The 24,818-nt window shown below is 29.2% G+C and overlaps 1 long non-coding RNA gene across 1 annotated transcript; it reads right to left on the reverse strand.

The window, feature by feature from the left end:
- Positions 1 to 3,261: 3,261 nt before the first annotated feature.
- Positions 3,262 to 23,117, reverse strand: LOC126551257 (uncharacterized). The gene is made up of 5 exons (XR_007605129.1): positions 22,945 to 23,117; positions 18,097 to 18,211; positions 17,872 to 18,027; positions 10,294 to 10,459; positions 3,262 to 3,428 (listed from the first exon to the last, which is right to left on the reverse strand). It is a non-coding gene; the product is annotated as an uncharacterized LOC126551257 (long non-coding RNA).
- Positions 23,118 to 24,818: the final 1,701 nt, after the last annotated feature.

Here is a 24,818-nt window from a genome sequence, read left to right on the forward strand (position 1 = left end):
ACCTATTATGTTAAAAAATATTGGGTAATTCATTAATGCATTCATTAATCGTAATTATTTTGTTAAAGACTTAGGCTGTTTTTGACCTTAAAGTCAAAATATATATGTAAATATGCACGAAAAATTATCTCAAAGTATTACATAAAACCAATTAAAATAATATGACGTTATAATATATATATATATTTAAAATTGCATTATTTGTTATTCATTTAAAATATTTTACACATTTTCAATAGATTGTTAATACTGAGTACACGTTTCATTATTACATGTTCAGGTATAATATTATCTAAGTGAAAAAATCGTAATTCAAGTATGTAAGAGCATAAATAACACATTAACACGCTTGTGTAACCGTAAAAAGCACCTATACCTATGTGGTAAATCTAATAATAAAAAAGTATATTTAAAAAAATGTTCTTTGTAATTTTTAATTTAAACTACAACTGCTTAAATGATATAACAAACAAATTTATAATATGATTTACAATGTAAATATGACTATGTGTACCTATCTATAAAAAAAAAAAGTGTCTATAATATGATCTCTATCCGTCAAACATAATTTACTCTCGATATTATACTCTAATTTTTAATTTATTTTTTCTCCAAAATCGAAGTTAAAAATACTAAAAAAAAAAAACTTTGTTTTATTTCAAAATACAATAGCTTTCTGTGCAGATTCTATTTTTATAAAAGAAGAAGAATTAATGACTTATAAATACAATAATAATGTAAAGATGATAATGTAGACAAAGTGGTCACTGAACATGATTAATCAAAGGGAAAGTTTATATTCCTACTCTTACTAATCCCACATCGTATAAGTTATAATTTTAATTTTAATTAAAGAAAACATAAGTCACTCTCTATAACTATAATTTCATGCATCGTCTTCTATAGACATATAATATAATATGTGTGCAATGTACATGCCACATTTTTATATGATTGGTTAGCCGTTTAGTGAAAGCGACCAATCGTAGTTGTGTTCGTCTATACATTTGGGCAGTACACAAAATTATATAAAAAGTATAAAGACCAAAATAGAATTATTTTGAAACCAACAAATTAATTAATTAAATATTATAATACTTATTTATTATCTTACGACTTACGCCATAATAATAATAGGTATTCTTGTGCCTGATATTTTTTTTATGTTGTTACAAGTCGTAGATCTTTACAACAGTACCTATTATAGCATAGGTGTTTGTTGGTGCGATTTTAATTTTAAAACATCATAAGTAAATTAATATTTACTAGTATACGATCTAAGGCGATATAAAAAGAAAAAGGGTAATTTAAAAAATATATCATCAGATACAATAGATATGGGAATAAAAAATGAATACTATGTTCAATAGATTTAGATTTACGGAATATCCGATAAACATAAAATAAATTAAAACCTATCGTTGCGACACGATGATACCACGTAAACACGTAGGTATAAAATAGTGTATTGATTATAGTTAGTTGTACAATAATAATATTATAATACCTATTAACTGTCGTATCGTGAACGAAATTCCTATATCCCTATATTCCTATATGTGTTTATAAATATATATATGAACGGAGTTTAAAATTAAATCGGATGTGATGTTTAATACACAATGTCTTCTATATCAATATATCATTACGATGATCAGTGTAACTGTGTAAAGACGATATTTTAAAAAATATTCAATAATCATGGTAAAATATATACCTATTATTAAACCGCATGTGATTCGATCGCTGCTGTGACTTGTAAATATTGTGATTCACTTCGCTGCTGAAAATCACGATGCATAATATAATATTATTATTTGGTAACAGAGTATATGCAAACACCGTAAAATACTATAATAATTGTGCGATGTTCATCATAATAGATGCTTTACGCCTTCTAAATAACAAAAAATTAAAATTAAAAATCGTAGTTTTTTGTCTGTAGGTTATAAAAAACTATGTAACCGTATAGATGTTTGTGCTATGTAGCCATATACAAATATGTAAATACACATAGGTATATGATTATATTTTATTTAAGGTAAAACACTGGATTATTTAGATTACGAACTAAATGGCACTGTTAGGTAGTACGTATTTTTTTTGTCAAAAATTTGTCGTCAATTCTTGATGATTTACATGAAACTAGCCTATCTATTTAATTCAGTAAACTATTAGTACCTAAACTGCATTCGGTTATCTATATTATATTATTATTATTAACGTGTACATCGATGAGTTATAATAATGGTTTCCCACGCAATGCGCTCGTAATATTTATAATCACTCAATCGATCAAATTGTGCGTATTACATCTCAGAGACGTTCCGACACAGCCGGAGAATGTCCATAAATCCAGTAGATAATATGTACACACATGCACGCTCGCGCGTATTTATCCATCTCAACTATGACTATTGTCGGGACAAAAAAAAAATGATACATTTGCTGGTCGTCGTCACAAATCTCATAGTGCTATTAATTATTATATACATACCTGTATACAGAGCGGTGCAGTGAATTTGCATTTTTTTTTATCTCGTCGATACTCTGATAGATCTATAAAAATAATATTAATATTGTATTTTTGTATAAAATATGTAATAAAATATGTATTAAATGTAACTTGAAAAGTGTTCGATAAATCATAAACGAAAAAAATTTAGGTATTTAATATAATCGGTAATTTATCATAGATACATTACATATAGCTTTTATAAATGTTTGAAGAGAAAGTGTTAACTATCTGATATTATTATTGTATTGTAATTTTGCTAGGCGAGTTGTTATAATACATTTCTAATACACTTCGAACAAGGTATTATATGATTATAACTTTCAGTATTAAATGTGTTTTAAATTTTATTCAACGAACTTTTCATCATAAAAAATGTGTTTTTTAAATATACCTAATTTATATTATACACAATTATAATACTGTTCTTTTATAAATGTAGGTACTTTTCAGTTGTCAATTATTACCAATATGGGTTGATTATTCATTATTTGCTTATTAGTCGTATGCAGTAACTAATAACTATACCAGTATAAGAAAACGCTTAACGTTCATCATCATGTTCAGACTTTTTATATGTTTCTTGGTAAGAGATCACCTAATAAATGATATACATTTTCTCATGAACTGTCGAAATAGCTTGTTACTATTTAAATATTTAGGTAAAATATCATTGATAATGAAAAAAATAATATCAGTGCTTTTATGCTATTTTCATAAAAACGGAATACATACCAACATTTTTTTTATGCAGAGATGTTTGAACAATTATTTGCTTTAACTTTTAATAAAACAAATGTGCAGTTCATCGAGTCGAATGTTAATTGAAGAAATGGTATTAAGTTTATATCATCTGGTCCGCGTGTCCTAGTGATCGACGACGACGAAACTTCTTGTACCTGAACGCGCCCGGCTGCAAGAGAATGATTATAATGTAGTTCTATATAATGTATTATATCGGATAGACTCGGTTCAAAAGACCTGTAATTGAACGGGCGCGCGATGCCTTTGCAAATTTATGCGCCACCTCGACCGCGTAGTGGGTATGTGATGGTCGGCGGAGAAGGTTGCCGGACCTTTGACGTGCAAATCATCGTCATTGTGTATACCCGTCTGACACTGGACACGCGTTAGACTCGCTAACGCCGCGCCGTTTCCCCATTCACCCCTCTAGGGATTTGTCCTCCGCGTCCAACGATAATATACATTATTTTATAATAACTTTCGAGTGAGGCATAAATTATGTATGCAGTGTCTTTCAGATTTAGTGTGTGAGTGTGTGACGTAATGCACAGACACCACATGCGATCACAGTTTTCGATATTGGTGGCGTGTGTTTTTTTCTTCTATATGGATCAACTATTTAATTATTTGAAATAAGTACCCATCCATCAATTATTCCCGTATATAGTGCTAACTTACATATAAAATCAATTAATAAAATTTAATTGTAAAATAATTCTCTGATCGTTAAAATATCCACCCCCATTTTTACACAAAGCAATGCTTCGTAATTGTATAATATTCATGCTATCACTGATTTTTGGCATATATTTACATGGAATTTATTAAAGACCCAATATTTCTATACATACAACATAAGGATGTATATTGTATGTGCATACCTATCACATTATACTTTACAAAAAACTAAGTTGGTACTTAGAAATAAGAATCAATAAGTTATGACATAGAATATGTATTCAAATTTTAATAAATGAAAAATTATATATTGGGCGATTCAACATACATTTTACGGCTATTTAATCACATAAATATAAAATATTCATATTAGAGAGAAAAATGTTTAAAAAGTTTTTTATTTAGAAATATCTAAAATTATTAGTAATTATTATACTTTATTACATTATTTTAGAGGTAGTATTTTCGGTCAACATAAGAAAATTAAAACGGTGACCTATACTTATACCCAATACTTACTTACAATTATAATGTGTATTTTTTTTCTAAATATTTTGTTACATAAAAATCAAAATTCGGACGAGTAGTTTATAAGCTATAAATATTTTAAATTAGATCGGTTAGTAGAATGGAGCGTGGTACGGTGATACTCCGTAAAATGTTTTTCTACTTCTCATTTTGCTCAACTTAACTTTAAATACTTTTAACTCAACTCATAAACTATTCGTCCGAATTTCGATTTTTATGAACCGAATTCTCTAAGTTGCAATTGCAAAAACATATAGTTTTCATTTTAATTTTCTTAAGTTGAGCAAAAAATTCCCTCTAAAATAATGTAAAAAAATAAAAAATTACTAATTATTTAAGATTTTTCGTATTTAACATATTTAAAATATAATATTATAATGGCTATTTATTCGATAAAATGGTTGTAACATAAATTTTGAATCACCCTGTATGATATATATATTAAAATTTAACATACTAGTTTCTACTAAATATCATACATATTTCGCAAACTAAAATCATCGCTAGCAAATTGAACAAAAAACATTAAAAAACTAGATGAAAAAAAAGTGATTTCCTCTTACTATAAAAATCCTTAAAACTAAACTCAAACGATTAAAAATAATAATAAGTAGGTAGTGAAAAAAAATAAATTATAAGTTTTTTCAGTAAATTGAACTTTCCAATAAAGAATAAAGCTTTTGTATAAGAAAAAGTTATGTGCACGATATTCATGTATTTATAATATTTTAAATTCAAATGATTTCACCCTATCCTCAGAACCACCGTGATTTAAAAAAAAATGTCTTTTCTGAAACGATCATATTATAGCACTACCATTATAATATGCAAGTATGCGAATTTTAATAACTCGAGTTTCAAGAAGAGTATACATTTACCCGTCGTAAACATAATATTATTATAATAATAATGCGCGTCAAGTAATAAAAAAAAATAATAATAATAATAGTTACAATAATAAAATACAATAACTGCGTGGTAAGTACATATTTTTTTATATTCGTTTATATTTTTATGGGTATTGTAATTAACGATTCTGCGCTACGCAAATTTCGAACCTTTCATTTTTTTCTTCTCGCTTATTGCTAATTTTAACGCGACAAACTTGGCGCCGGCGTTTCTGAATTTTAGATGCCAATGTACCTATCTGATACCTAATACAATCCATATAACATACGTGCCGACGATATCGTTCCGACATCCCGGCTAACGCAGTTAAATTATTGTAATGTTCAAAAACAATGTGCGCGTGGCGACGTGCCAAATGCGTTGTTTTTTGCTTCGTCATCCGTATATATATTGTTCATATATGTATATAATATATATCCAATACGATATTAACCGTCATTGCGATTCGTTCCACATAGTTTATATTATTATGATTATTATTGTATTATTTATATCAGGGCTTATTTCATATATTATATGAATTTTATATACAGTGTTTTTTATTTCATTTAAACTATTAAAATGTTAAATTTAATTGATTCGATTATTATAGTGACAACTATAGAATTACATTACACAAATATAATACAGGTATATATAATACGACTCTGTTTGTATTCTAGAATCAAAGATAGCTAATAGGTATCTAACGAGCATTATAATTAGTGATTAAGCTTATTGAATCGATGCAAAATATAAATTTACTAGGTAATTCATCAATCTGTTCATCCCAATTATTCCCTTTAATTAAGATTGTATTCAAAATCTGATTTTTTTTGTTGATTTTATAGGTTTTACATACTATTTAAGGAGTATTTAAAGCTTAAACAAATTCTTTTGTTTTAACGAGAACCAACTAGTTTTACTCTAATATATTAAGTCGATGACTTTTTTGATATAGAGGTATAAATATACCAATAATTTAAAAAATAATCGTGATTTGGTAAAAATAAGTAGATTTTGCCATAAGCTACTTCTTAAAAAGTTTAACAAATAGAAATATTTAAAAATCTCATCCCCGAGTTTAACTATTTAAAAATTCTGTAAATCATAATTGAATAAGTACATTTATTATTTATAAGGCACAAATGAAAATAATATGATGGTGAATAGAATCACCCTGTATATAATTATATTAACTTGAAAAAGATTTGAGTAGGTTTATTGATGTATTTGTAATTTATTTTAGAAACACAACTTTCTAGAATCTAGTTATCAATAAATTTAAAATTTACATAAATAGGTACTTTCCTGAAATTAACTTAAGTATTTTATTACAAAAAAAAAAACCATCCAAGGTAAGGCACCCATAGACAGGGATTACAAGTGACATCAGTCACAATTATAGACATAATGAATAACTATTACGTAAAATATACACCCAATATGTTATATAAATATATAATAGCCAACATATATGTAGAATTGTTAATTTAATGTTAGTTAAAAAATTACTTTATTAATCATGGTTAATTGTAGACAAGTAATGCGCTGTAAAAAAAAATTAAATCGAAAAACAAGTTAGGTAAATTATAATTAGGTATTATGCTTAAAATGTTTTGTTAAATAGTTTTCACTCCGAACCTGTACACGTCTTTCTCAATGTCCACCCGTTTATTTCGAAATAATCAATCACGAGTTCACATCGTGATATCATCATTGACGTATCTCGAGACGCAAGGCCTACCGATAAAAAATACCACCGAAAAACAACATTTGTGATGGTATTTTTTCTCAATAATATAATATTATGCACGTATATTATCCACCACGTCGTACCCATTAGAGCCGCGGTGATTGGACACAATTATTTAAAAGAAGAAAAAAACCTGACGATAACATCAATATGCGCGCGCGTGTGTGTGTGTGTGTGTGTGTGTGTTTGTGTATTTGCCGAGAAAAGAAAAACAGGTGACTTTATCTAGAAAAAAACCCATGTATATATATATATTGATATATAATATAATAAATATTTGATTTTTATCGGACAAAATAAATCGGACGTGGGGTACCAATAATATGTATAACATTATGTATAGTCATCGGTCGAAGCCGCGTAATAAATTACTATTGTAAATGTGTACCGCGGGTGGGTAAATCGCTGCAGCGGCTACTACTGTTCGATGCCCGCGTCCCACGTCATCCGAGAGATATCTGTGACGAGGATATAATATTATACCATGTACACCATACGCGTATATAGGAATAATATATCATTATCGATTTATAGGCACGCTGATGGTGGAAGGGTGATGCAAAAACCATGTAGGCATAAGTACACACCTGGAGGCTGCAGATAGCATGTACGCAATGCTCGTGCACTTTAAATAAACTCACTTCTCTAGAGTATACAATTTTTGAAAACAACGATCCTTAGAGCCAAAATGATTTGTGTTTAAGTTTACCTATCCGAATCTCGTGATATATGCGAGAGCGAGATCCGAACGATCGCATACAAGTATAAGCTATAAAATAATAATATTATGATAACGTCTGCGAGAGGCGGTTTCCTGCAGAAGGAGATGTGATGACGAAACTAATAGGTCCTAGACAAATACATCGTGTTTTCTCACATAATTATTGTTTACCAAACGATTCTTGTTAAGGGACTTCAAAACGTTTTGGTATAATCCATATTATGTTTTATCCACCTCTGCAAACGCAGGAAACATAATAATAATAATATGACGGAGGTTATATTTCAGAACTTTCGCGTGAAAGTATATTATATTCGGACGAATACCACACTCGAATTTCCACGATATGGACTTGGGCTGAAATCAATACAATATGGTAATTCGAAATCGTTTTGCAATTTATTCCAGGGGATGGAATCGACGCATGTACCGTTTTCCGCATAACACTTATCTCTGCGCACGCTCGGCGTATAGGGTACGTTATTATAATATGTATACGTATTTTACGGGGATTGGTTAACTCGCACAACGGTCGTCGAATTTCAAATAAAATAAAACCATAGTCGTATATATCTATAGTACATAATAATATATTATTTATGACGGCATATAATAATATATTATATAAATATATAATATACCGTGCACAGCACTCTAACCACGACCGCATGCAAGGTCCGTTTTCCGAGTAGCGAAATATAAAGATATTCTGCTCGGAGTGCAATATAGAATGGCGCGTTTCCCTTATTTTATTTATTTCGTCCCGCTGCGTATATTATTATAGTCAATGGGGAGGGGTGAGAGGGCGTGTTAGGATAAAGGATTTTATAGCGCAATAAAACTTCACACGTGTATACGACCGTAGGAACTTGTGTTTTTCCGTATTTGTACTGGCATTTTTATGCCGGGTCATCCGGACCCTACACGCACACATTATCGTCGGATTTTCATCCAAAGAACCTTGGCGTGTGCACGTGTTTACAGCAGTAAGTATAGCGAGCTGTTTTTTTTTTTTTTTAATATATCAGAAAGCCGATTTTTGCGCGCCGCAGTGTGGCGAACGCCGTTCGGACGTTTGCTGCAGACGGCGAGCGGACGTTATCGTCATCCCGGCATGTCGTTTCGTGTTAACCGCGATCAATGCGATAATAATTCATTTTTCAAACTGGGTCACAGCAGCACCACGCATAGCTGCTGCACCGCAGAACCATACGATCCGCAAAAATCGTGCATCGTTTAGCGAAAAAAAAATCGCTAATTGTACAGCGTTATTACACTATACTATATTAGGTGGTAATTTCGGTTTTTTTTTGTCTTTCCCGTGAGAATTCCTACCTAGTCACCGATTAGGCGGTATATAATAAAATAAAAAAAAATAATAATATACAAGTATATAATACACACAGATATTAATATACCTCTCCACGGCTTGAAACCCATTAAGTTATTATTATTTATCTCGTTTAAAATGAAAAACGGTCGTCTCCGCCTGCAGTACCTCTATATACATAATATCTGTACCCACACCGCTCGTTGCTACCATAATAATAATATTATACACATATACATATACTGGTTTGGTGAGTGTGTGTGAGAGAGAGTGTCCGCGGTATATAAAACGCGCGCAGCAGTGTATTGACCTGCTTGCTACACACGAGGCGATTGACAGTTTTTTTTTTTAATTAAATTAATTTTTTTTCCATAATGACTAAACTTATAATCAAAAAACACGATATGGCATTGAAAATTTACAAGCGCACTTACACGAACGCGCATTATGGAGCGCTTCAAAAGCAGACGTGGACCCACGATAGTTGACATCTGATATAATATGTTGTTTGGTTTAATTGAATATATAATATGACATTGTCAAAACGCGATTTCGACGTGCAAAAGCAACTATCCTACCTATATGATATAAGCACCGAGGTATATGTTCGAAACTGTTAAACAGTCAGATCCTTTGGCGCGCATCACATGTCGTAGCCTAGCGTATATAATATATATAATTATGATATAATTACTGAACGACAATGCAATAATATTTTATAAGAATATCGGTAAACAAGTAATGTGTTGTGTCTTGGGCCAAATTTGGACTTTTACAATCATATCATATTGTAATTGATATATATCATGAAGTAACCTAACCGCACGACATGGTATATAGATGAGCTAAATTTTGGCGAAAACCAATAATTTGGGTGTTAAATTATTATTATTATTTTACGTGATATTATATTATATTATTTTTAATTATTATCTGATACTTGGTAAAATATGATCGTTTAGTCTTATATAATATCCCAACGATAAAATTCTATCGTCACTCGAAAGATTAGTACCATGATTTTACTTATACTATATTTATTACTAGGTATTACATACAAGAAAATCATAAAGACTTAACACTTTCTGAAAACACAATTAAATAATATAAATTTATTCGGGTGTAATACTTACCGCTGTAGTTCCAGATCTTGTGTATTATCCATCATAGATTATCACATTGTACATACAAGTTATTGTGAAGACATGTTTTTCATCGTATCTAATGGGCAATGGCTGGAATGAAAAGACAGGCACGTTTTTTCTACTTGAATGAACTTGTACATGATATTATTATTGGCTGTGAACACGTTATATTCATCGTATTAATTGAATTGCATTATGTAAGATGCAAACAATAATTGCTATATGCAAACAATTACAAACATTTTTAATTTCTATAACTCCATGACCATGTACTATTTTACTAATTTAATATTTTTATAAGTTTTAATGTATTATTTTTATATATTTATGTAATAATATATTATTATTATATTTAGCTTTTGGTTAAGTTATAAAATATATATTATAATATGTATAATATTTAATATTATTTAATTTACTAATGCAGTGTTTTTAGCTTATCTCGTTAAATAATGCGGAATTTTAAGCTAGAGAGAAACACACGTTTCTAAATAATTTAAAATATTCTCGCTTAAAAAATTTAGATAGGTATCATTGAAAATGTCAGTTAATTATACGTAATATTATAATATAATATATTTTGTTGTCATCAGCCGCGTGTATCGGGATAATGGCCGAAGTAGTGAAGTGTACACATCGGAAACATATTATATTCCATAACGTCGACGATATTCATCTACTTCATATATTGTGCCAGCTAATGATGCGTAATCTATTTTTTACGGTTTTTTGAACGACGATCCGGAGTGACGTCGAGATCAGTATCTAAACGGTAAAATCCGTCGAACACACGTTATAATCATCGTCATATATAAATACCGAGGTGGTTTATAAAATATGATATATCTACCGTGTTGCAAATATGCTGTACGCATACAAGTAGTGTACAAGTATATATTATTATACATTTATCTATATAATATTATTATCTATAGCGAATAAATGGGTGTTCGCCGTGTGTGTCCGCGTTGACGAGAAACGATCAATTTTATTACACTGCATTTTTCGCGTAGACACGACGATAAACTCGGAAAAAAAATCACATATCTACGGCGACGACGTACCTAACCTACCGGTCGGTGTACAGGTACATAGCGATAAGAATAACGTTACCTCGATGGATATATTACTGTGCCCTTGCTTGAAGTGTAGTAGTCATCATACCGTAGACTTTATCAACTTGATAAGTTATAGGTATACTCGCGTTTATTTACTACTTTAATTATTATAATTATTATTATTTACTATGTATTACGTATAGTACGTAATTTTATGTTTCGCTATCATTGTTTTCAGTTTGCTACTAGTCACGTGAAATATTAGCTGTGCATAAATAAAAAAAATATATATAATATATGATCTTGATTAAAAAATAATAATAGTGATAGTAAACAAGAACGGAACTGGACGGGCGGTCGCTACTAAACACGCAGACCCTGGTGATTATGAAGCTCTCCGTGGTCGTGTTATATAAATTTCAGTGTTAACCCCGAATCTGAGTACCATATCGTGGTAACCCACGGTTACCTGTATTGTGGACGACAATGTAGTGGAATATTGGTGACGCGTCCTACCTTGCTAACGCGTAAATCTTTTGGCCGAGTGCTGATGATTCATTTTAACGCGTTTCTTATTTATTTTTCTTTTCTACCCTCAAGCGCCGTGTTATAATATTATTACGTTAGTACCTGGGCCATAATAATATTAATCGTTAGTTGGACAATTTATTTTTACGATTTTTATATTTACGATTGCAGTATAATGCTCGAGCATAGGGTAAATTCCGTCATAATATTTTATACTGGCCGCGCATGTAATCGGATACGCATTGTGGATTTCTTGCGATTTTTCTTTCTTACTATTTAACATACTGTAGATAAGCAACGCTGCAATGGTTATGATTATTATTGGTTGGTGAACGGCGAGACTTTCGCGATGATTTTACCGGAACCGTGACGAAACTACAATATTTTTTATAAACAATATAACTAGTTAGAGAGAGAGATCATCGTGCGTTATCCATCTGAGAGTACTTACGATTTTTCTTATCGGAATTCAAAAATGTCATTCTTTTGTTTGACCGTTGAATCTTTTTCGAAACGTTATATAGTGATTATACTAAGGACTTATACTTTTTTACGAATGGTGACCCGTATAACTGTTTGATCTTGCATAATATTCTGTGAGGTAGTTAGACGTCTGTTAAATGTAAATGTAGATAAATGACATCTAAAATTTAAAGCCTCTCCAGATGTGTTTTGGATTTATTTGTATTACCTACATCTTATTTGATAATTCAAATGTCTTGATGTTGAAATTTACCATCCGTTTATACTAATTGCCACCATTGGGCATTTCTAGTGATAGTTATAGGTAACGTTGATATTTTATGAGCCCGTGCCTAATCCGGAAAAGGTGTACATAGTATACACACCATGATGGATTCGTCGATAGTATTATTGTGAGGTTGTTGTCCTCGATAAAGCCGTTGACAATTTCACCTTTGAAAAAGCAGCTATCTGATGCACAACTCCAACTTTTACAGTGCCCTTTTACGTCGACTGTACATAGGTATAATATTATAATCATATTATAATATATAATATGTTTGTATACATATTTATATGAACAGTTATTTTTATGACTGCACGCATGATTATGTGTTATTGATTGCGAATGTATCGTTGGCCGATTGCGATTATATTATGATGAAGATTTTGGCTGTGTATATTGGTGAAATTTGATTAATCAGACAAAGAAACTATACAAAGATATATCTATTTACTGACGTTTTAAATTCAATATTACAGTTTAATAAATCATAGGTTATGCCCATATGTAAATAGTAATTAAAAGGGTTTTATTTTTGTTAAATTTATTTTTCATGATCACCATACATTTGAACACCGGATAACAATCCTAAACACTATAAGTAAAATTGTTTTGTTGCATTCTCATACATATCTTTTCATCCAGTGTGAGACTTAACGATAAATTAGAAAAATAACATATTTCTTACGTGTACCTAAACCATCACACAAAGATTTTCAAATTGTATAACAAATTAAATTATTGAATATAAACGTAAATTCAAATATTGGTACAAACAACTTTTTTTGGTATCTCATAAATATAATATAAAATAATCATAAACATCAGCTCTTCTAATATAAAATGGTTTATATTAGTATATTATATTAATTGGTAAATGGACCCATAATATAATATAATATTGTATAATGTATATACCTAACCAGGCTTACCGTCTAAAATTTGTATACTTAATAGTGACCATATAATACACATGTGTAATACAGCGCGGGTGATATTACAAAAATAGAAACAATCGAGTTTTCTTTTTTTTTTTTAATACAATAAAAATCACGGTTCATCGTGCATTATTATCTCAGTATCTTTGTATTTATTTTTATAAAAATCACATTTCATAATTTATATTTTATATAATATAAAACAAGTAAAACAAAATACGCTCAGTGCGCATATTATGTACCCATATATACATTATTAAATATATATAGCCGTGCAGTGTATATAGTACCTTATAATATTACAGTGGTCATTATTTTCGATGTAATTTATGTGCGTTCAGTAGAATGGAAATGGTTTACAACTCGTAAATAATAATATTTTATCGTTTCGAATAGTCTTCGAGCTATTTGAATAAACACTGTTTTATTAACACCATATCCACTGCATGTATATGTGTATATGTGTGGCTTAGTATATGTGTGTACATATACACATTAATTTATTCATCATATTACGGAACATATTATTATTATCATGTGTGTACGTAATCAACCATACTCGCTCCATCATTGCCCAATAAAAATACATTTATAATTGCAACTAAATCCGTTCACCGATGTGTACAATAGTATATCGCATTTGAGTTTGGTCGTTTTGACCGTTTTTATAATATGCCGGTCATTTACAATAGTATTATACAGCGAAAATAATTGGTGTTATTACGGTGGTCTACGCTATATTGTACAGTAATGTACAAAAATTAACAACGAATTAGTAAATCGAGGACCAAGGGACGATCGAGATAAACAGATAAATGTTCTTAATATAAGTAAATTAGGCAAGTGTACTTATTATGGGTAATTGTTAAAAACACGATAAGTCGATTACTCCTCGTGATCGTTGCAATAATTATAGGTGTTTATAATTTGCGTGAAACCGATCGAATATCAAACGAAAATTACGAAAAGCACGTAACTATATTTTAGAAATATTGTATTGAATGATTCGCACAATCGACGCACTAATATTTATGCCACTATGCACTTGCATTACAAACTGAAATATAATATATTGTTCCGATTTTAGTATAATATGTATACTGCCAAAGCAAGTACCTACCTACGTAATAATATTATTATTACGAATATCGTTTGCATTTGTTACGGCTGAAGTTATTATGCAGATGATTCGATATCCCAAGACTATATTATATATATATATATAGATAATGGCTTTTCGCGATGGCAAGTTGAACCGAAACACGCTTGCTACAGAAGCACACGCGAATTTAATACCCAAATACAATAGATACATGGGTACACGGAGTACGCATTATATATCTACGCAAGTACGACTACGGGCGAGGGGATGATTCTGGGAAGACCTCATTGCGCGATATATCTACCGACGTTCATTTATTACGCGGCGAGGAGGTTTTGGGTTTTTGTTTAGAAAAGGTCTCTTTCACGGCACCGTGTTCGCTCGCACAAAAGATAAATTCTGCTGGGGCGAAACGCCCGCGCAGGCAAACACGAACACACATAATGTAATACATATCTATATATATATATATATACCGTGTACGTTAGGTTAGGTAGAACCATAGTATAGTTTTATAGCATATAGTAGAGAAGGTATATGACGGTGATAGTGGTGCCACGTTGAATGAGGCACACAGGGACGGTTCAAAGGTTTCAAAAGCTTCGAACAAAACATTATCTCCCGTCCTACTCGCCTCCTTCGCCAAGTAGTCGTCCCGTCTCGAGCGCCATGCCTATCCACCCCGCATACACGGCCATTCGTCGGAAGAATATATATAATATACGCGCAAACAAAGACGGACACAAAGTTCGTTATTATCTTTATTATTATTATTATTCTATACATTATATTTCTATATAGTACTGCAGTGTATATACATCACAGTGAAACTTTGACAGCTGTGCCAAAACTTTGAAGGCAGCACCGCTATCCCTATCAGACGCTTAACTGCAGCGTATTGACTGAGAACACGAGCGTAAATCAATGAAAATAGAAGATTTTTCCAGGAAATAACAATATGCACACAGTAGATAAGGTTAGGAAAATAATGAGGTTATAAACATATAAAGCTGATAACGCGCAGGCCGTACTGTAGAATAGAAAAAAATAAAATACGCGTTCTAATAAATGGATCCACTACGTGTACCTATGGTATCTCAAATATGTATATTTAAATTTAAACTGTTCACGTTTTTAGCAGTATTCGGTGTTGTTGAGTACTATACCTTGGATGCTCGCTGATTTTATATAAAAAAAAATTCCATTCCTATAAACCTATTGCGCAATTTGAAGATCACTAGTATAAATATTAAATATTTTTTGTGAAAAAAGGCGAGGATTTAAAAATGTAAAAACCCTATATACGTTTAAAGATTTAATTAAAGAAAAATGTATGTACAAAAACGAGGATTCTATAGAACGATTCTCGATAAATATTGAGAACAAAAAATATTATTTTTACAATAAAAAATTACATCATTTTCAAATACGGAATTATGGTATAATAATAAAGAATAATACATAAAAGTAATACAATTTATGAAATTCAGTCTTATGGGTATTAATCATATTATTATAATATTACATGAATACATAATTCAAAATGTGAATGGGACTAATAAATCGATATTTTTGTTGAACACGATATTTTTATCATTTAAAACGCAACAAAAAAAGAATATATGGTCTCACCAACAATGTTTCAAAACGGTTCTACAACAATTAATGTAGAAATAAATTTAGGGTTATTAGTTACTACTATAATATATTTGTTTTATCGAATCGGTGCAGATGTTTATTCCGTAATAACAAGATCAGAACGACAATACAATGATGGCATCAGCTATGTGCAAAAGACTTAATTCAAGCGAAAAATGTATTGTTGGTGTATCAATATATAATATATTATTGAAATAATAATAATGATTGACATTTTGAGTTATATGAAAATTTATTTTTAATCAATATGTCATTGATTTCACAACATATATATATACCTATATATGTTGTGAGGTATATATTTTATTGCCTACTATATCTTATGAAATTTAAAATTCATCTATACAATATATAAATACTGGAGACAAAATACATAAACGAGACTACGTTTATTGACCTACAGAAACTAACCATCATGGAATCCACATACCTACTATACTTCCATACAGTATATTACTATGTACAATGTATAATGCACATTATAATGTTAGTAAGTACATTGTATCAATTTAGGGATTAGGTTGCAGGTTATACCTATATAAGGGTGCTGTACGTCAAAAATACATTGATTAGATTTCTCTGTATAGTGCGATTGCGCCGATAAGTAAGGTGACTGCAAAATGATAAAAATATCCTTTTCACCTTGCTGTCGTTGGACGCTGCACGCAGTTTCCAGTTGGCATTCATCACGAACAAAATATATGAATAAATTAATGGCGAAATACCAATGCGACTGCGGTGCAAGTGTGCAACTAGGCGACCTCTCCCGATTTTTTCTGATTATTATTATTATTGTTATTATAATATCATACGTACTTATTTACATTATTTTACATTCTATATTATAATACAAGTTATTATCATTGCACGCACATCAAATACATTGCATTATAGTTGAAATCTTAACGTAAAAATCCAAAGTAGCCGTTTTGCGGGAAACCGGTTGTCGCGCGCTGCGGCGTCGCCGTGGGATTTAAATGCGTGTGAGCGCGATCTTTTGGCTCGGAACAATAATATTATTCATACATCGTCAAATCAAGAAAACAATACGATAACCATATTTCATATCGAGCATAACATTACGATACAGTAATGTAGACCATATAGGTAAAAATCGTGAATACGAGAGATATATCTATGTAATCTCTGTAAGGCTCGAATTTGTAAGTGTTTGTACAATTTATTTTTTACTGATTAGTCACACTGTATGCTCAGAAAGCATAAAATATGTTTTTGAAAAGTTTGATTGAAAATATCAATTATTATAGGGTATATTTATGCATATTTCAACATCTGATAATTTTTAAATCATATTTTATAACAATTTTAAAATTATTATATGTTTAGTCATTAGTTGGTATTTTAATATGGCCATAAGCCCAAGATTAGAGAAGTTCAATATAAGATATCTAGGGTCTACAAAAATTCGTAGGATCCTGTAGGTATAATTATTGTAGCTAGGGGTAGATAGATATGAAGATCTTAAATGTATAGGTATTTAAATCATATTTATAATCAGTTACAGTTTTTACTCACTTGTGGATATTGATACGAATGACCCCAAAATACCATTCCGTTGTTTTTTGTTCTAATTTGTTATCGTCACTGTCACTGTTCACCTTTTTTAAAGATGCCTTCTATACAATATCGTTCGTGTCTGATGTCCACATCACCAAAACAACTGCCGACCAACTACCACCATAGAGTTAATTCTTTTATTATTTATTAAATATATTAATATTTAATTTTTACTGTTATTACATTTATTATATTATAGTCCCTTTGTCGACCGGTATAATTGCGTGCCATATATACTTTATTGATTATTGTATAGTTGTCATTTGATCAATAGTAAAATAGTAGAAGCAAAAAATACCTGAAAATAAAAATTGTTTTTCTTTATAATATCACTCTCAATTTGTATTTTTTTTATCCAAAACAATTTCAGTTATTAAAATACGATGATATAATATGTACCCTGCTACTGAATACGTTATAACAAAATTACATTAATAAAGGTAAATAATAAAAATAAAATAAAAACCCAATTCAAATATTTAGTAGGTAGGTATAGGACAGTTTAGTTTCCTATTAGAGGTGAACGAACGTTGAATTGTGATAGCCATTATATTATAGATAGAAACGATTAGATAGATAGATGAACGTTATTTTATTTTATTACAAAAACGAATAAAAAGATTCGCATGTAACTATGTACACCTGCTACCTAACCCCGCCCACACCCCTCGCACAAGCGTTTACAGTAGGCACCAGGTACGTATAGGTAAACTTCACAATCGCGATTAATTAACGTTTCGTTCTTTCAATATTAAATAAAATATAAGATTATATTATATGAACGTGTATTTTATGAGTATCATATAACGACGGCGATCTATAGAGATCTATATTATATATTGGATGTGGGGGGAGGGGAAAGAATCATATACACGCACGGTTGCTGCAACCGAGTCCAAATAACGATAAAAATTGATTGGGCACCAACAACGAACAACGAAAAAAAAACTCGTTCGAGCAACATAATAATATAATACCTACCTACCTATTGGTATTATATTGATAAACGTTGGTTCAAAGGAGAGCGTTGACATTTCGTTGACTAATTATAATCTAACTGTATCATCCGTGCTTGAGTGATGTTAAGACACTATAAGTACCTACCTATATACGTAGTTATAGTGTAATAATATTATTAAACTAATAATTGTATCCTGTTAAACTACATAATAATATATATTTTTTTTATTTTATACTTGTGTGCAGTGTGTAACCGGCTAGTGAAAATCGATGATTTTCAAATGTAATAATAGGTATATTGTTTGTCTTTTCTTCTCGCTAATATTAAACAGACGGAAAGCGAACGCATCAGCGGAAACGTCGGAGTATAATATTGGGGTTTTTTTTTATTACTATTATTTTCTGTTATACAATATTATATTTTACATTCGAATTAACGGCAGTTGTGTATATTTAGTATAATTATCGTGCCTATACGAATCACGTTTGTATTCCCACATATACCTAATAATATTATAGACGCGCGAATCGTTTCGTAATTTTATTCGAAAACCGGACTGGTAGAGTGTGAGTGGGTATAATAATATGTATATAATATTGTTTATATATTTTATGATGTATTACATTATTACGTTAGGTCTATACGCTTTAAGTACGTTTAGTCGGTGCGGGTTTTATTTAAAAAGAAAAAAATCTGCAATATAATAAAGCACGTAAGCCAAGCATGTCGTGTAGGCATAATGTTACCTGGTATAGACACAAAAGGTTAAAATAAAAAAGTGTCTAACACTATAATGATATTAATCATATTATAAAGGTTGGTTTTTAGACGTGAAAACAGCGATAAGGAAATAGGTTCATTTATAAAAAATAAGGCGATATGCTGGTAAATAATAGCGAACCGCCTGAAAACTTCGTAATCGGTAATAGTGATAATTGATTTTAATATCTAATAAATAATAGACAACATAATATTATTATGATAATGAACTCGCGCATTTTGAAAACATTTCTAATGCTAACTTGTATGGTTATTAAAAAAATAACAAAACAAATTATTATAATAATTTTAAAACTTCGTTTTTATTACATATGATGATGATGAGAAAAACTAAAAATAAACTGATCAAATTGAAAATGCAGGTATTTCACGTACACTATACAAAAATATATGGCTACATAAAATTACACACATTATGCTTTATACAAATACTGTAACTTTCCCAACCTATATATTTCAAGATGGTTTTAAATGTTAATAGTTATTAGATCATGGAACCTATACCTAAATTACTTTCGCGAAGGATAAAAATTATAAATGCGTAGACTTATAAAAAATAGCAATTATGAATCTAAAAATTAGGCATTAGCTTAGTCAAGGTAGTATACAAATTATAAAATTAAATGTGGGAGACTATAAGAGTTTACTCTTATTAAGAAGTATTCTGTAGGCAATTGTTTTAATGTAAGTTGTAGCATAATAAATAGATAAATACAGTTGTTTTGAGACCATATAGTATAAAGTATAAAATATAAATATTTCAATATATTATAATAAAAATGTTTTATTTTCGCTATCATTTACGTGTTGATAACACTGTTGCGAATATCATTATAATTTAATAATGGTTAATCGTGTGGATTTTACGACTTTTAGAAGTAGAATTAAATTGTACAATTCTATGTATATAATACTAAAGTCTAAAACGATCAAAAACGTTAGAAATTCTTCTCAAAATAACCTACTTTATTAAGGTGTACCTATCTATATATACTGAGTAGTAAACCATCATTAATATTGTAATATTGTCGCCATAGGACTGCCCTCATATTCATTATGTGCTGGAAAATGTTATTGCATTAAATTTGCTTTTAATAAAATAAAATATTTTGATCCTACGCATAAAACCATTGATTGTAAAATAAACTAGTATTTATATCCAATGATAAAACTAAGTTTATTATTTTAGACCTAAAAGCGTGATAAAATTATGTCCACTTACAGAGTTTGGGTTTTAATTTTGTAGTAGTATAGTACTGTAGTTAATAAAAATATTTGAACTCATTGTTTTTTTTTTTTTCTAATTTATTGTGGAAGTTAATTATTGAACAAGTCTGTTTAAGTTTTTAAGAAACGTTTACATAAAAAAAAAACAGTGATATGAATCAACATTTAATCAAGGTAATAGGATTACTACTTTTATTTATACTTTTGATTAAATAATATGAATATTTGATTCACACCACAACCGATGGAAAAGAAGCAGATAAACTCAAATATTTTAATGAAATTAAAATGAAATTATACTATCTGTTATTTTGATCTTACTCACGAAAAAAAATTTGACATTTTCAACCACCATTACACATCTGATTCATGCTCATAAGGAATACACCTATTCCCTTTGTTAAAAAATGTAGACATTATATCAAATCCAGTATCAGCGAGTGTAAGTACAATATTTTCTTTAGAACAATTTTAGTGGTCCAAACTTGCATGAAAATGAATATATTTTTACATTGGTTTCTTTGGATCTGGCTTGAAAAAATAGTAGTTGAAAATTCTATTAAGGTATAAAATTATTTTTTAAATACAAGGATATTTTATAAAACATTTGAAATTCACAAGGGGACTTTTCATATTTTGTCCATATAACGGTGTAATATAGATATTTTCAAAAATTCATTACATCAAATTTTTCGAGCTTTTTTACGTTAATTTTACGTATAGAAATAATACATAATATATATAATAATAATATATATGGCTATACATTTGCATCATATTATATAATATCATGATATGCATGTAATATAACGAAATGTGAAATGAGTATCATGCGTGTTAGCGGAATAACGATTTAGTTAATAATATTGTACATACTCAGTACACAGTAGGTACTCAGCTATTGTATAGTAAATTATCTCAAGTTATAGTTCATAATCATCGTAATGTAGAGGTATAATATTAAAACAGTTAAAATAGTATTCAATTTAATATTATAATTATACATATTTATCACCATTAATAATGAAAATAAGTAAAATATAATATAGGCGGTATAGGTATGTATTTTTAGTATATAATATATATATATATATATATATATATATATAATAGAAAGACAAGGTCATTATCTTAGCCCTTACAGGCTAATTATTCTCGAACCGTCCTGTCACGTGTATAATACGCTTTATGTGTATAGTTATGTACCTATAATCTACATACATCTTATATATTATTATATAATAAGTATATATTATACAAAACTGTAGATACTGTTAAATGTAAATGATAATTTTATATATCATGATATAAAGTAGTTAATTTCGTACTTATTGTTTAATATAAAAAAAAAGTTAGCTAAAATTGCGTACAACATAATGTAGTACACTTCGCTGTTAAATTTATCGTTCATCTCTGTTATATCTTTATCATAGTATAATATCATACATAATTCAACAATAAATTTAATTGTACTCTTTTAACATATTGATCAATATCGATTTTTTCAGGTACATATTCTCCGAACTGAGCGGAATTTACACTGGTATGTGTATTTTTTATAGTTTGTTTTACACACGACCACTTTATACATATAAAAATACTAAATAGAATTGGCAATAAGTACACTATGTTAATAACATTTGAAAATGTTATTTTATCAAATATCTGCCTAATTATTCTAGCATATTATTTTAACTATATGGTTTGACACATTTCGAAAATTTTTACTCGTTAATTGTTTTTATGAGCAACTTAAACAGAAAAAAATTTATACAATATATAAACATATCTACTATCAAGTAACGACATATATATATACTATATAATAGTAAAACGAGCACCGTTTCACTGTTTCAGAATCGTTACCAACCAAGTCTCAACTGGTATCATTAGAAGTAATAATATGTAAGAATAATTAGGTATACCTACCTACTCGTTTTGTAACTACTAGGTACATAATATATGTTGACAGGTTAACCCATTTGTGTGTGAATGATATATCTTTGCAAAACGATACACCATGATGTTGTACAATAATTAATAATATAGTAATAAGCTCTTACCTTAAGGTCGGATCTTTGTTGAAATTAATTGAAAACCACGGTAAGTTTATAAGTATGCATAATAATTCAATAAGACTGACATATAGTTGCTGAACAATTCTTGTGATTTTCTTAAAAACTAAAACGCCAAACTGAACAACATATTATGTAGATATTGCGGTGATAAAAACGTATTTGATTTACGAACAATTTGATCGATTATAATTATTTATAACACTGTAATGGGCACATATATATTATTATATTTATATAAATACTAAGTAAGCATACTTACTATCAGACATTAAATGTCAGAACCTAACATAATATAACATATATTTTAAATTATAATATGTAAAATAACGTGTTAAGTGTATATAATACAATTAAAATAATAATGATCGTCGATCATAATAATTTCCAATTTTAATAATGCAGTATATTTAAAAAAAAGTAATTCTATTTCATAATGATCCTATTTTCCTAAAAAGAACTTTACGAAATGTCAGTATAATAAGCACAATTAATTTTTTTGATCGATTTAGCCGTACTAATACGAATGTTTATCTCAGGGCAATGCACGAATGCATTCATTTTATCGTTATGTGCTTGTGATTATAATTTTGTTTATGGTGAATACTGCAAGTACGATTATATATATATAGATAAAACTATTTATGCCATCTTGTGAATAATTTTCTCCTCAATAATTTTTATTCGAATTTTTTTTGTATAATCAATTCAAAGGGAGATAGTTTAAACGTAAGCTATTTATTGTTTTTAGTGAAAAACCAAAAATATGTACTCGTTAGCCCTTATAGTGCAAAAAACAATGTCTCTAACGTGAAAATGTCATTAAACCTTTTTGGTAAATAATTATCTCCTCTATAATTTTAAAATTTTTTTATCGTACGATCAATATATTCATATTAAAAAAATCATTTTCGAGACCTATAATCTCGAATAACCTATAACGCTCAATATTGATTTCGAGGTCGAATTTGTGCACAATGTTTATATAACAACGTTTTAAAGGCATACGTCAAAATTCAACTTGATAGGATTTTTACCATACAGAAAATTTATAATTTGACTAGACTACTAAGTATAGTATTTCTAGAGTACCAGGAAATGAACATTTTGGAGAAGTACATAGTACTCTCGCAACAGCCGTTAAATTAAAATATTACATAAATAGTATTGTAATTTTCATCCCTCTTAAAATTGAGCCCATGGGTGAATACGGCCCTGGTTTTTTTCATAGAAATTACGTTACTAATAAAATATAATTTATAATAACTTTATTACTTTACTTACGGTTTCGTATCTGTATGTTTTATAACTTATTTATACTTATAATTTATTTATGTAAATGTAATATTATTATACTTCAAGATATACACCTTATTGTTATTGTTTACAAGACATTGTTTAAATGGTTTCAGTTGTTTCAAGAAAATAGATAAACTTAAAAATACCATAATACCATAAGTATTTTAACATTTAAAAAAAGGTATGCAACAAGTTTTTGTAACAACTTCATTAGCTTGAATAATCTTACATCGATAATATTATTTTATATGGTTAAAATGAACACGGTATTAACACCAACTAATATGATTTTAACTCACACTAAAAACAAACTTTTAACTGAAACTGTTAATTTTTAGTACTTATGAAATATTCATTATTTTTATGTTTTCAATGTTATTTTAAATTCAAACTAATTTTCACACATTAGTCAAAAAATGTGTTGATTTCTGGTTAATTTTTCGATTCGGTCACTAATTTTATCATCGAAGTACGTAAGTTAACATTCATTTTCATATATGATATAAAATTAAAACTCTTTATGGCGTGTGAATAAATACACAAATAACTGTATACAATTTTGT

The sequence above is a fragment of the Aphis gossypii genome, chromosome 3 (genome assembly GCF_020184175.1).
Source record: "Aphis gossypii isolate Hap1 chromosome 3, ASM2018417v2, whole genome shotgun sequence".
Taxonomy (NCBI): domain Eukaryota; kingdom Metazoa; phylum Arthropoda; class Insecta; order Hemiptera; family Aphididae; genus Aphis; species Aphis gossypii.